The following is a 13,269-nucleotide window of genomic DNA, read 5'->3' as shown; positions in this document are numbered from 1 at the left end:
TCCAGGATCTGCGCTGTTACAGGAAAACGGGTGTCGAGTTTTTATACATTTTTAATGCTAAGGAGGGAGTCTTCTCAGTAAACCCAGGTGAAGGGAGCAGGCTTAGTTCTGGACCAGCAGTAAGCCCACAGCTGTGAGGACGGGTTGAAACATTCACGTTTCTCTGCGAACCGGACGCGTAAATCGTTTTTCTTAGGAAGGACCTTTTCCCTGAAAACTCTGCCATTACTAATAATGAGAAATAATTGTTTTTCCTTACCCCCTGATGGAGCATTCAGCCAAAATTACAGGCTTTAAAGAAAATGACCAAAGAATTTAAAAAATAAATCCAGTTGATGACAGGAAACTTGAACTTAAAGTGGAATTTCTGGGCGTTTGTTTTTCAAGTTTGTTTATGTAGGCTGCTGCCCCTCATAACTCATGTGGTTCTCTGACTTTATAACTTTTAAGTTGTAGGTTTCATCTTCATCCAAACACTTGAGCCTAAAGTTTAGGTACAGCGCCCCTCGATGGTAGTATGTTTCGCCTGACATACTGATTGTAAGCACAGTCTAAATATCACAAATATCTGCACGCGTTAAACGGGTTTCTTTTAAACGTTACTCTAAAATGTAATTAAATATTATATGGTACTATAAAAATGTGGTATTATTCTGCATCTTTCTCCTTGACTTTTTAAAACAATTTAGTGAGATAAACAACTTTATGGAATAACTCTGAACTTCACTGAAGAGTTATAGCTTTAACAGAAGGTTCAGATAAGTCATACTCTTTTTCTCTACTCATCCAGTGTTTAAGCAGCCATGTAACCTATAGAGAGCCCTCTTGGCTACTTTGTAAGCTGAAGATCTTAATTTGCCCTGTTAGTGTTTCCGATCAATTCAAGCGTTTGTTTCTCGTGGAGGCTCTGGGAGCGTCTGGCCGAGTACTTGTCGTCGAGGCTCTGGGAGCGTTCTGGCGGAGTACTTGTCGTCGAGGCTCCGGGAGCGTTCCGGCGGAGTGCTTGTCGTCGAGGCTCCGGGAGCGTTCTGGCGGAGTACTTGTCGTCGAGGCTCTGGGAGCGTTCCGGCGGAGTGCTTGTCGTGGAGGCTCCGGGAGCGTTCCGGCGGAGTGCTTGTCGTGGAGGCTCCGGGAACGTTCCGGCGGAGTGCTTGTCGTCGAGGCTCCGGGAGCGTTCTGGCGGAGTGCTTGTCGTCGAGGCTCCGGGAGCGTTCTGGCGGAGTGCTTGTCGTCGAGGCTCCGGGAGCGTTCCGGCGGAGTGCTTGTCATCGAGGCTCCGGGAGCGTTCCGGCGGAGTGCTTGTCGTCGAGGCTCCGGGAGCGTTCTGGCGGAGTACTCGTCGTGGAGGCTCCGGGAGCGTCTGGCGGAGTGCTTGTCGTCGAGGCTCCGGGAGCGTCTGGCGGAGTGCTTGTCGTCGAGGCTCCGGGAGCGTTCTGGCGGAGTACTTCTTTATTGTGCCGGCCTGTCTGGAACATAGTCTGGCGTCGGCATTCCCGACCCTGCCCCCCCGGGCGCTGACCGCTCGCGCCAGTCGTCCCGGGCACCGTGTCCCCACATACTTCCAGGGGACCCTGTGGAGGTCTCGCCTCCACTCCCACCTCCACCCCTGAGAGCCTCTGCTGAGGTTCTGCGCCGCCCGTTCTGACTCTCCGCTGTTCTGCCCTGTGTGGCCAAAGACAAGAGGCAGCGGGGAAAAGCTGCTGTGAGTTACTCACATGCAAAGGGGGTAGCTTTCCACTTCTGTTTTGCCTCTTTTAGCTGGTGCTAAATTTAAATTTTTTAATTTTATTTATTTATTTTTTTTTTGCAGTACGCGGGCCTCTCGCCGTTGTGGCCTCTCCCGTTGCGGAGCACAGGCTCCGGACGCGCAGGCTCAGCGGCCGTGGCTCACGGGCCCAGCCGCGCCACGGCACATGGGATCTTCCCGGACCGGGGCACGAACCCGCATCCCCTGCATCGGCAGGCGGACCCCCAACCACTGCGCCACCAGAGAAGCCCCTAAATTTAAATTTACTTGCAGAACTAAACCCATAAACCAGTTCTAGGACAGGCTTGCAGAAAGATTTTCTTGAGAGGCCTGTATAACCCCTTACCCTGCAGTGGGTTTCTGGGATTTAAGCGTCGGTGACACTGGGGCGTGGCTGTTCGTGTGTGTGCGAGAGCGCGGGAGCCCCTGGTGGTGGTCGGCTCCCGCCCGGCGGCGCACAGGCCCTCCCCGCGCCCGCCTGGCCTCAGGGCTCTCACGTCCTTGTAGCGGGTGCGCTCTGTTGCTCTGATTTTTAGCTTTTGTTGCTTTTTCACAAAGGGCACGTGTCCAAAGCCCTTCATTTAGTGGAAAGAACTGCATGGCTTCTTTGCTCTGCGTGTCCTTATGTGTGGAACGCAGACTGACTCTTCTCTCGGGAAGGCTTCGTTTCACAGGAGCAGTTGAGGGTCGGAGGGTGGCTTTGTGGTGAGGCCGCTGACACGTCCTCCTCACTCAGGAGCGTCTGTGCAAGAGTCGCTGGACTTGAGTTGTCACCACTGTCCCCCGCCCCCCGGATGAGGGGAGAGCTTCACCTCCCGCAGATAAGGCTGAGGGCTAAGACGGGGGAGAGGGGACAAGTGGCAGAGAACCTGCTGCTCCCTTCAGAGCTCCTCCCCCGCCCCCCCCGCCCCGGGGCTCGTGCCCCTCAAGGCGCCCAGGGATGAAAGCGCCTCTCCGGGCTGGGCCCTGTGCTGCCGCCGACGGTCTCCTTGAAATGGACAGAGCTTGTCTGTTCGGTAAGTTTGGTGGGTTAGCGCTCAGTAGTGTTTGATGCATTGAAGGAAGGAAAGGGTCAGTTGACGGTTAAAAATAAAGACATTTTATTTGGCCCTTATATTCCTAAATAGGCCTGAAAATGATTGTTCTATTGCAAACTCTTAGTTCCAAAAGGAGGAACAGGGATCTTGAACTATTTATAGTTCTTAATTGTTAATACTTGACTCATTACCTTCTTCCCTAAATCTGAACTAAAATATTGTATATTGTGTCTTCTCAGAAGTTTATAACCTAGTTACCCCAAACAATTGATTTGCAGGAAGCAGCAGCAGCATTTTTGAAATACTGGGTAATGTCTGCCAAACTTTTGACAAACTCCGTTGGGGCCTTGAAGACCTTGTTGGAAGCCATGCTCCCCTTGCAGAAGGAACTTTCCTCCCCTCTGTATCTGAAGAAATGGGCAATGATAACGCATTCTGTTGGCTTTGTGCCCCACCCCCCCGCAAAAAAAAAAACAAAAAACAACCTGAAACATTGCAGTTCTAGATGATTGGGTTTCAGGTTAGGGACCTTCAGAAAAATCTCGGCCTTCCACTTCTGGCTAAAGTCTTACAACATTTGCTTATTGACTTAAATGTCTCCTGCTTAGGCTCAGCTGCCACGCTCACAAGTGCTAACAGGAGGCTCTTTTCTGACCCCCTTGGCCAGAGCACTCCAGAACTTTATTCTGCAGTCCTGTGTTCTTTATTGTAACAAAAGAACTTGAAAGATGTAGATGGGGACCATGTGAGATGGTGAAGCTAGTTTCAGATAACTTTAATTTTGAAAGCCACCAATTCCTAGAGGTTGCATGTAGCACGATAAAATGAAGTCTCTTTGGGTTTTACAATCTAATTATGAGGATTATTTTTAGCAGTTGTTCGTATTTGATATACAGTTTTGCCGGTATACCCACCCTCTTCCTATGCATACACATTTATGTTTGTATATTCTACCCTCAGGAATTAAAAAATTAGTTTGGCCATGAACCAAAGAGTAAATATTCTTTCTAACCTGTCTGTTAGACAGGTTGTCTGTTGTTTCACCTGTGCCTTCAGCTCCTCTCCTCCCTTAAATACCCTTCCGTCTTTGTCTTACTCAAAATCTTTACTAGATGAAGGTTTTTTAATATATGTGTATTTAAGCACTTTGATCTAGTCTGGGTAAATATCAGGACCCCTTCTGCAGGCTAGTGGTCTCTGTTGAGTGGCAGCGTAAAGTGTTCTTCTGTGGGTGTAATAACCCTGTCGCGTTTGACGCCGCAAATGTCATCCGCTCACGGATCCTGAAGACAGAGGCGGCTGCCGCCTGCTCTCCCTCTGGTGATGCACACAGCCGATCTGGAATTGTCAGCTCACTGGGGAGGGCGGGGATCACGTCCTTCGTTTAGGAGAAAGTGAGCTGGAATCCCAGATGTTCCTTTCTCGAGACGCTGGAAGGGCTGTGCTGGTTCCTCTGCCGAAGCCCTTCCGGGACACGCGAGGAGTCTCCGTTCGTGCCCTCGGCCGCAGGGCACGTGCGGGGTCCGCGTGGATGGCCTGAGTGTCTGTGTGGTGAAATGCTGACCATCTGACACAGTGGCGATTCTGGGAATTGTAGCCACCATAATAAAAAAGCTTCCCCTCCTGACTTGTGATGGTATTTGTCTGCCAGACCCCAGATTTTGTTTAAAGAGTAGTGACTTCCGTAGTGTTTTCAGATCCTCCTGACCCAGCGCTGTGGCACTGGGAGGAATCTGGTTCAGAGTACGCATCCTTTGCCAGTTTGGTAACTCGGGGACTGGGAACCGCCGTGCCCTTCTCACTGGGAAAGGACTTGCACTGGCTGCAGTTGTGTCTCTCGAGCTGTTTGACTGCGACCCGGGACGCACGGAAGGGGTCGTGCGCCGGGAGCGCCCCTCCGCCCCGGAGCGCACGCGGAGCTCCTCTGCCTGCGAGACGGCACCTGCGTCCGTTCACGAGCCGGGTTCTCTGCTGAGCCTGTGGCCGAATCCCTCTGCGACGAGACCCGGCTCCCCGAAGCCCTCGGGGCTTCCAAGAAGCCACCTCGCTGGCGCTGAGCACACTCTAGTGTGATGGGAGAAGTGGGCTGTTTTCACCTTTTACTTTGAAACAATTGCGAATCTGTAGCAGTGTTTCAAGAATAGTACAAAGAACTGTAAACCTCTCACCCAGAGGCCACGTTAGAACATCACCGCTTGTCCCAGTGACGCCCTCCGTGGCGGAAGGGTCCAGGCTGACCTTCCCCTCGCCTGGCTTCTCCCGACCTTGGCATTTATTTATAAGGCGAGAGGCCTGCGTGTACTCCTGGGCGTGGGCCGCTTTGCCTCAGAAGCAGGCCTGTTTGTGCATGTTTTACACGTCTGAGAAGTGACACTTGGCTCTTGTCTTTCTGCCCTGACGGTCTGTCCACTCCTGGGGGCACTGACCCTGAGTCCCTTGGTCAGGACGGTGTCGCCACAGGAAAGGCCCATTTTCTTCCTTAGTGATCAGCACTTTATGAGGTGGTACTTTGAGATGACCCCAAATCCAGCTTCTCATCCTGCTTTTACCCGCTAGTTTTGGCATCCATTAATGTTTCTTTCTTGAACTGATTTTTCCAGTGACATTTCCCAAATGGAGATTTCTATCTAATTTGATTACTCCTTTTACATTCATTGGTAGGCATTCTAGTGTAAGGAAGAGCTTTCTCTCCTCCTCGGTTTTGTCATTCCCTTACTTGTGTTAGAGTGTGCTTATGAATTCCTGTTTCCCTCAGTGGGTTTTGGTTTTTCTTTTTTTATTTTTGGCAGCGTTGAGTCTTCGTTTCTGAGCGAGGGCTTTCTCCAGTTGCGGTGAGCGGGGGCCACTCTTCATGGCGGGGCGCGGGCCTCTCACTGTCGCGGCCTCTCCTGCTGTGGAGCGCAGGCTCCGGACGCGCAGGCTCAGTAGTTGTGGCGCACGGGCTTAGTTACTCCGCGGCGTGTGGGATCGTCCCGGACCAGGGCTCGAACCCGCGTCCCCTGCATTGGCGGGCAGATTCCCAACCACTGTGCCACCAGAGAAGCCCTCCTTCAGTGGTTTTTACTTGTTACTCTTATTTATTTTGATGATCTGACTGTCCCAGGTTTGGCTTTTTAATCAGGTCTGTGTGTCCTTCTGTCACACCCCCATCCTCGTCTGAGCGCGCTTCTTCTTCCTGACACAAGAGGCCCAGGCTCATTTGCTTTCCTCCCCAACTCTGGAATCAACAGCCATTTCTCCAGGGAACCCCATTGCCATTGGCAGAGAGTGACATTTAGAAACAGTGATCTGGGCACTGGCTGTGCAAAGGCTCCTCCACCAGTGCAGAGCCTATTGCTTCCTAACCCCGAACCCCAGCCCGAACCCCCACTGTCTTCAGGCCCCTGACTAGACCGGGCTCCTGCCTCATGGCTGCACCTTCCCTTACACTAGGGCATTGCCTTCCAAGAAAGGGGATTGGGAAGGAGGGAACAAGGTAGGTTCTTCCCTAAAGCATTTGGAAAGGAGGTTCTGTCTTCATTCAGTAGCTGTTTACTAACCGTAATCTGAGCTCTTTGCTTCAGATTTTCATTTAGATCCTAGCGTGTGTTTTCTAGATGCGTGTGCGTGTGCGTGTTGATTGGCACTTTGGTGATAAGTCCCCTGTATTGAGCACCTCCATGTGCTCGGCACTGCATAGGCATTAGGCCTAAATTATAGAATAACTGCAAGACGGGCATTATTTTACCATTTTTGAAGTGAGCCGAATAAGATTCAGTGAGGGTAAAGCATTTTGATCACGTCAGACAGTTAAGTAGGGGTTGGATTTCAGCGCAGGCTACCTGACCTCAAAGCCCACACCCTTCCCGAACCGCAGGGCAGTGTTGCTGGTGTACTGACGCTTTGGGGGTCCTCACTGGGGGACATTTTACCAAACATCATCACTCTTAAACCATAACATTTAACTTTCTTGATTTAAAATATAAGAGGAAAAGTTAGAAATTACTCAACTGACTCATTAATTTCCATACTTAGAAGACCCCACTGGAGGAGACTTTGGGAGAACCCGTGTGTCTGCTGGGTCGTACGTTTATTGGAGATTCTGTTGAGCTGTCTGCCCGGGACTCTTCATTCAGTTATAACAAAGAGCAGCCCGAAGTGTAGGAAGTTTTTTCTCTACCTTACCTGGAAGAAACCCAACACGAACCCAGCGTTCTCTCCTGCCTGTCGGAAATAGGCTTTTTCCCAAACAGATGGCTGTTCGCGTAGCTCTCACTCTGGGGGGTTTGTTTACCAGGCTCCTTGGTTACTAGGCCTTAACTTTAGAAAGACGATACCGGACCCTCAACTGGGGAGAAAAGAAGAGGGCGATTCTTTGTTATTCTTTGCTGCTTGTCCGATTAAGCAGCCGCCTCGGCTGCAACGTGTGTGCCCAGGTCAGAGTGTCATACTCTGTGCCAGGCCAGCGTGGAGGAAAACGCAGATTGCTTTCGTCTCTGGCTCCCTGACGTGGGAGTGGGGCCGGAAACGTGGTCCTGCCTGGAAACTAGATTATGACACACCCAGAAGGCACAAGCCTGTGGCCACAGACACTTGCACTCACGTCTACCTTCACGGGGATGTGAAGGCCACTTTGATGTTCTCGGGGGAGTTAATGTCTCTTCAGTGAGAAAGGAAACCACAAGTGCCTGTTGGAGAAAAAAAGCTAAATATATAAAAGAACAAGGGAACAAAAGAAAGAGCTTAGGTCTAACTTGCTGGAGAATTTTTCTCTGTTCCTCAGTTTCTGACGTGTTCCTGTGAGTGTCTCAAATAGGCAGCATCTCCCTGGAGGATGTGAATTGGCCGGTCTTTTCAGACCCTTCGAGGGGCCGTTGTGTTCTGTGCCCTCTTACTGGCCGTGTGTCTTCTGCCCCGGCTCGCGGCCCCGGAGAGCTTGTCCCCTCGCCTGTAAGACGATAGGGCTTTTGAGCACAGGTGAGAGCGCCAGGTGAGAGCGCGCGCGCTGAAACACTCTACAACTTGAAGGGCTTTGCCGTTGTCGGTGCCGCCCAGGAGCAGACGTGAGAGGTGCAGAGAAACAAAGAGCAGCTAAGCAGGCGGTTACATCCCTTCCCCCATTGCCCACGGGGAGTGAAATCACGGCACACGCCGCACAGAGACAGCCCGGACACCGTGCTTGTCGGCGTCGTTCCTGCCGTCGGGTCGCGAGCTGCTTGTCCTCCTCGCCCCAGCCTTCCCGGAGCCAGTCTCGCCGTGGGGATGTTACGTCAGTATTTCTCTTCCAAGTGAAGGGGTCTCATAGAGAAGAACTCACCCTTACAGATGGGAGTAGCCACAAGGTAGGGTTTTGAGTGTATGTTGTTTAATTCAGCCACACCACGCAGCAAGCGGGGTCTTAGTTCCCGGACCAGGGATCGAACCCAGGCCCTCGGCAGCAAATGGACCAAGTCCTATCCACTGGACCACCAGGGAATGCCCCGTAAGTAGGATTTAGAACATAAGATTCATAGATCTGAACCCCCAAGATAACTGGCCTTTTAGACGCGGTATGATTGTGGTTTGTGGTAGAATTCATCAGTCCTCCTAAGGAGATTTTTAGATTAGAATTGAATCAGGACCCCTTCGTAAACTTTTCAACCTGTGTTCTTCAGACCAACCCCATTTCCCTTGATTCAGTTTCACACATTGGTCATAAGAATAAAGAAGATATCAAGACAGTTGGAGGGAAAAGAGTGGCTTGCTGGGAAGATATGAAGGAGAAAGTATCAATTTCATGTGGGGAAAGGAGGGCAGGATAGCGTTTCCAAGATCCCAGAGAGAAGTGAGTTGTTACTTTGGGGATAAACCCATCTGCTTAGAAAGCATTTGGCCTAGAAGTGTTGGATAGGGTAGTGGTGACACAGAGTGCAAAAGATTAAACTTGAGATGTTTCAAGGCCAAATCCAAAATCCTTCGACACCAAGCAAATAAATTCCTTTCTTTTTAACTCTTGACGTTCTCTGCGGTCGTGCAGTCAGTTCCCCTGTCTCTGTTCTCTCCTTATTTCTGACCCTCCTCTCTCTCCCCTCGCCTGGCCCCCTGCCCCGTCTCAATCCTCCTGATTATGGCATTTTGTAAAACTCTGCTAAGCACTGTACTCGGAGGCTCTGCCATCCAGGTCTCTTGTGTACGGAGCGCTTCCTGTGCCGTGGCCGGAGTTTCAACTTGCAGCTTCCTCGTGGGGCGGCAGGAATGACGTGTTGTTAAACTTGGACATAAAAGGGCCGAAGGTGCTTTGACTGATGTGTCTGTCTGGGCTTTGTTACTTAGGGACCCAGACGTGGAAAAGTCCCCGCTCTCCCACGTGGAGAAGCGTCTGAGAAGCTGGCCGAGGGGGTGGGTGCCAGGGGTGGTGGCTTGGTCCCTGAGCCCCCAGGGGCCCCCCCTGAGTTCCCAGCGGCCGGCGGGCTTTCCTCTCCTCCTGCAAGTGGCGACCCGGATTCTGAGCGGAAAGTGCATCTTTGCGCTTGGCCCGTGTCCAGCATTCCTCGCGGAGCGAATAGGCTTTGGAATGTCAGAGTCGGAGGGCGGGAGCTTGTGGGGCTGCGTGTTTATATGTGAGAGCAGCTCCTCCGGCTTCCTGAGACTGCTTCCTTCTCCTGAACTCTTAGTACCTTACTTATGTGTCGTTCCTTGGTTTTTGTTTTTAAGTTGTTTAAGCTGCATTTATCACGGCGGTTGGTCACAGGGGCACTTCCAGACCCCGCTCAGCCCTGGAGCCCAGCTCCGGGGAGGCAGCATGGTGTCCAGAGGATTTGCGTGTCTTCCCTCCGGATGAAGAGACAGGAGCTGTTCGTAGGCTCGTCCTCCGGGGGATCTGAGGTCGTCTCCTTCGGGGCGTGACCTGCTGTCCCGGAATCGGGACCCAGGTCCTGTGGGGCTGGGTTGGCGGCGGGGCCCAGCCCGGCGCCTGTGCTGGAGCCGGACTGAGACGCGCCTCGGCGCCCGTGTGCCTGTGGACTCACGGACTGGGTGGCTTCTGCCCTTGATCCAGTTCAGCTCACGGGCGGGCTCTGGGGGTGCCCCGCCGGCTCCGCCCCCGAGGGGCCATGTCCTCCCTGCACGGCCGAGGCAAGGACCTCGCTCGGAGCGGGACGGCTCGGTCGGACTCGCCCCCAGGCTCGCCCTCCGCGACGGCCAAGACGCTCCGAGTAAGCGGCCCTCCTTCCGCCCGCGGTCTGTTGGGGGCGGGCTGTGAGGCCGGGCCCTGAGGGTCCGGGGGTTCAGGACGTGTGGAGCCAGCCAGCCAGGGAGACGGAGGCCCCGCCGGGAGCTGTTCTGCGGGAGGTTCCTGTTCCTGGCTCTTAACGGCATCGCAGGTGAAAGCGGGCCTGAGTGCCTGGCACAGCTTCTGTCTTTCAGCTTGTCAGCGCCAGTTGTGAAATGCTCGACGGGAAGAGCGTGGAGGCCCCCTTACCGTGTCTTACGGGCTTTCTCTGATTTACGCGGTGCGTTTGGTCCCTTTCTTGTGTTTTATGGGTCAATACAGTGTTTCAGGAGAAGCAGCTCCCGGTGGCTGCGGAGCCACGTTCAGTGACCTCAGGCCCGTGTAGGCCCTGCGTGTGCAGGTTCTGCACGTGCATTTGTGCAGGCGTGTACACGCGGGGGCGTCTTTGCGATCCTGTGTGTCTGTGAGTGATAGAGAGAGAACAGGACGGGCAGGCGTTCTGGACACTGGGACCCTACTCCTCCTTGACCGTCAGGAAAGTTTGCGCTTAAAAAGCCACAGAAGCACCTCCCGGCTGTGGACGGCCCGCTCTGGGGGTGTTTGCAGCGCCCCAGGCAGGTCCGGCCTCTCTAGCGAGTGTCTCTGTGGACGTGGATTACACGTGGATCCACGTGTCCCCCGTGGGAGGCCGGCAGAGGCCCGCCGTGCTGCCGAGGGTCCTGCTGGGAGCGGGGTGGGGCGGCAGCCCCTCCTCGGGGAGCGGGGGCATCTGTGCTGGGGAGCAGGACGGCCGCAGCTCCCTTATTTGGAGAGGAAGCCTGAAGAAGCCCTGGGCTCTTCTAAGCGGCTTCACGCCATGTTCAGCGTCTGTCTCCCAGTGCGAGGGACCACGGGGTCTCTCCCGTGTGCGTATCGCCGTCGTGGCCGTGGCAGCCGCCTGGCACGTGGCCTGGGCTGCGCTCTCAGGGGGCGCGCTCCCCCGCCGCGCACACAGCTGCCGGGCTGGGTCCCCGGGACGGAGCGTGCCCTGGTTCCCTTCCCTCTTGGCGGCACCGGGGGTGCCTCGTGGTGTGAGGAGCGCTCGTCAGCCTCGCTGAGCCCCGTAGCCCTGGCTCCTGGAGCAGGGCTGCCCCCTTTTCCCTTCCTGGGTGAACCCGTGTCCTCCCCGGAGGGGCGCTGCTTTCTCGTCCCAGTCCCCGGGCCACCGTTCCCCCTACCCCCGACTCTTTAGGCAGAGGCCGCGGTGGGAGAGAACTTGAGGATTTGGATAATAGGAACTGAAATGCAGCGGCTTGCGTGACGAGCTGCTTCCCAGGTTCAGTGCCCGTGTCCGCGGGTTCCCGCCGTCACCTCAGCTCCGTCTGTAGCTCCCGGAGTCCAGACAGCCTGGGCCTGTGCTGCAGAGACGGCTCCCACTCCACTGTAGTGTTGGAGACAGTGGCAGACACACGGACTGACTCGGGCTGCTGACCCCTGGGATGGGTTAGAAAACCAAGATGCACCTCCTAGGAGTCCCGTCTCGTCCCGTCTCGTCTCGTCCCGTCCCGTCCCGTCTCGTGCGCTGGCGGGCTCGCGGGCTCTCTGAGAGCTGGTCTGGGCGTCGGGTGGTGGTGGTGTCTTACCTGCCTCCTGACGCTGCTTCAGGACAGATGCGGGGTTATACCTGCACCGTGTGATACAGATGTCACTGCAGGACAGGCTGGGGCAGACTTCTGAGCACCTAATGCCAATAAAAACACAAGCATTCTATCCAAAATACCTAACACATCCCAGGCCTGAGACTTTCACCGCCTTGAGTAATCCTCAGGCACCTACAAGGCGGGTGTCGCCGTCCCCTTGTCACAGGTGAGGACACTGAGGGACGCAGAGGAGCGGTCCCTTCCGTAGCATCCTCACCAGCGAGAGCGGAGTCCGGTCCGACCCTCCTCGTCAGCAGCACCGGAGCACACGTCAAATATATTGGAAGGTTAAGGACGCTCCAGGGTCAACCCGGACGGTTAAGAGCTTGGCCAGCTCTGGACGCGGTGGGGACGCAGGAAGCTGAAATGGGGGAGCTATGTCTGCAGACAGGGAGCCCCCTTAGGGGCAGAAACGCCTGGGCCTCTCGCAGCGCCGGTGCTGGGGTGCGTCTGCTGGGAACAGCTCTCTCCGTCCTCACGGAACCCGAGGGCTCCTGCCCGCGCCGTCCTGTTAGAGGTCGCGCACGGCTGAGGAGCCGTCGCTTCCGGAGCCCGTGCTGTCACTCAGAGGGTCGAAGCACACACCAGGAGAGATAGTGTTGTCAAAAGGGCTGAGCAGTGAGTGCTTCCATGTGAGGAAAGCGTCCTCAAAGGGAGTTTTACAGTAATGGCTATTGGACACCTCGCTCTTAGACGTTCAGGAAGCAGAAAGGGCAGCCTGTAAACTGCAGCTCTTCTGGGTTATTTCTAACTTGAGAAAACAAGTGCTAGCATGATTTTCCAGTAATTGGAAAACCGAAGCTGTCTTATCTGCCTTTAAACTCCCAGCAGCATCCAATACTTTTAATATTATGTAATCCAGTGTTTCTGTACTTGGTAAAACCATGACCCTTTTAAAATAATGTGATAACCTAATGTTTGCCTAGAGATTGTGCAACTCATATCCTCCCTAATGAAATAATCACTTACATGAGAAAGACACTATGTGTCCTCACCAGCCGAGGATTTTGTTTACTTTCTCTAGTTTCTAGTTTAAAAATTAAAAAAAAAAATCTGTCATTCTCCGAACACAAGATTACACTATTAAACATCGTTTTAAAATCCACCCCTCCCTCCGTAAGGAAGACGTCCACCGCCCACCCCTCATAACCCACTAAAGCTGTTTTGGGCTCTGCTGACCCCGAGAGTGAAATCCTTTGTTTAAACAATTCTTTTGATTATCACACGAGGTTCACACTAGCCCAGCGTCTCTTTGTCTCTAAAAATTGGGGGGTGTGGGGGAGGGGGTGCTCCCTGAGTGACAGACCTGCTCGTCTCTGATTTCTCACCCTCGTGACTGGTATTTACTGGTGAAGCTTTGAAGGCTCAGCCTCTCCTCAACGCCGTGAGCCACTCCACGAGGTGCCAGGCTCACACGTTTGCGTAAAAGCTTCCTTTTGATGCAATTTTCCAACATAAAAAAAATAATAATTCTGAACTACAAACATATTAGATGCCTCTAGCTCTTTCCTGCTCCTTAATCACTGTGAATATTATTGGGTCTCGAGTTTATAAATTCTGTTAACTTAAAAACTAGTCAATTTAGATGGTTTAGCATTTTAAAATCATCTTGAAAGC

At 53.5% G+C, this 13,269-nt stretch overlaps 1 protein-coding gene across 20 annotated transcripts in view; it reads left to right on the top strand.

Annotated features, from left to right (window-relative positions):
- Positions 1-13,269, top strand: part of PPP1R12B (protein phosphatase 1 regulatory subunit 12B) — a 219,842-nt gene that overhangs the window by 161,939 nt on the left and 44,634 nt on the right. The window lies entirely within an intron of this gene.

This window comes from Kogia breviceps, chromosome 1, assembly GCF_026419965.1.
Source record: "Kogia breviceps isolate mKogBre1 chromosome 1, mKogBre1 haplotype 1, whole genome shotgun sequence".
In the NCBI taxonomy this organism is placed as follows: Eukaryota; Metazoa; Chordata; class Mammalia; order Artiodactyla; family Physeteridae; genus Kogia; species Kogia breviceps.
Note: the sequence above shows the minus strand (reverse complement) of the source record. Positions and strands in the feature narration are given on the sequence as shown.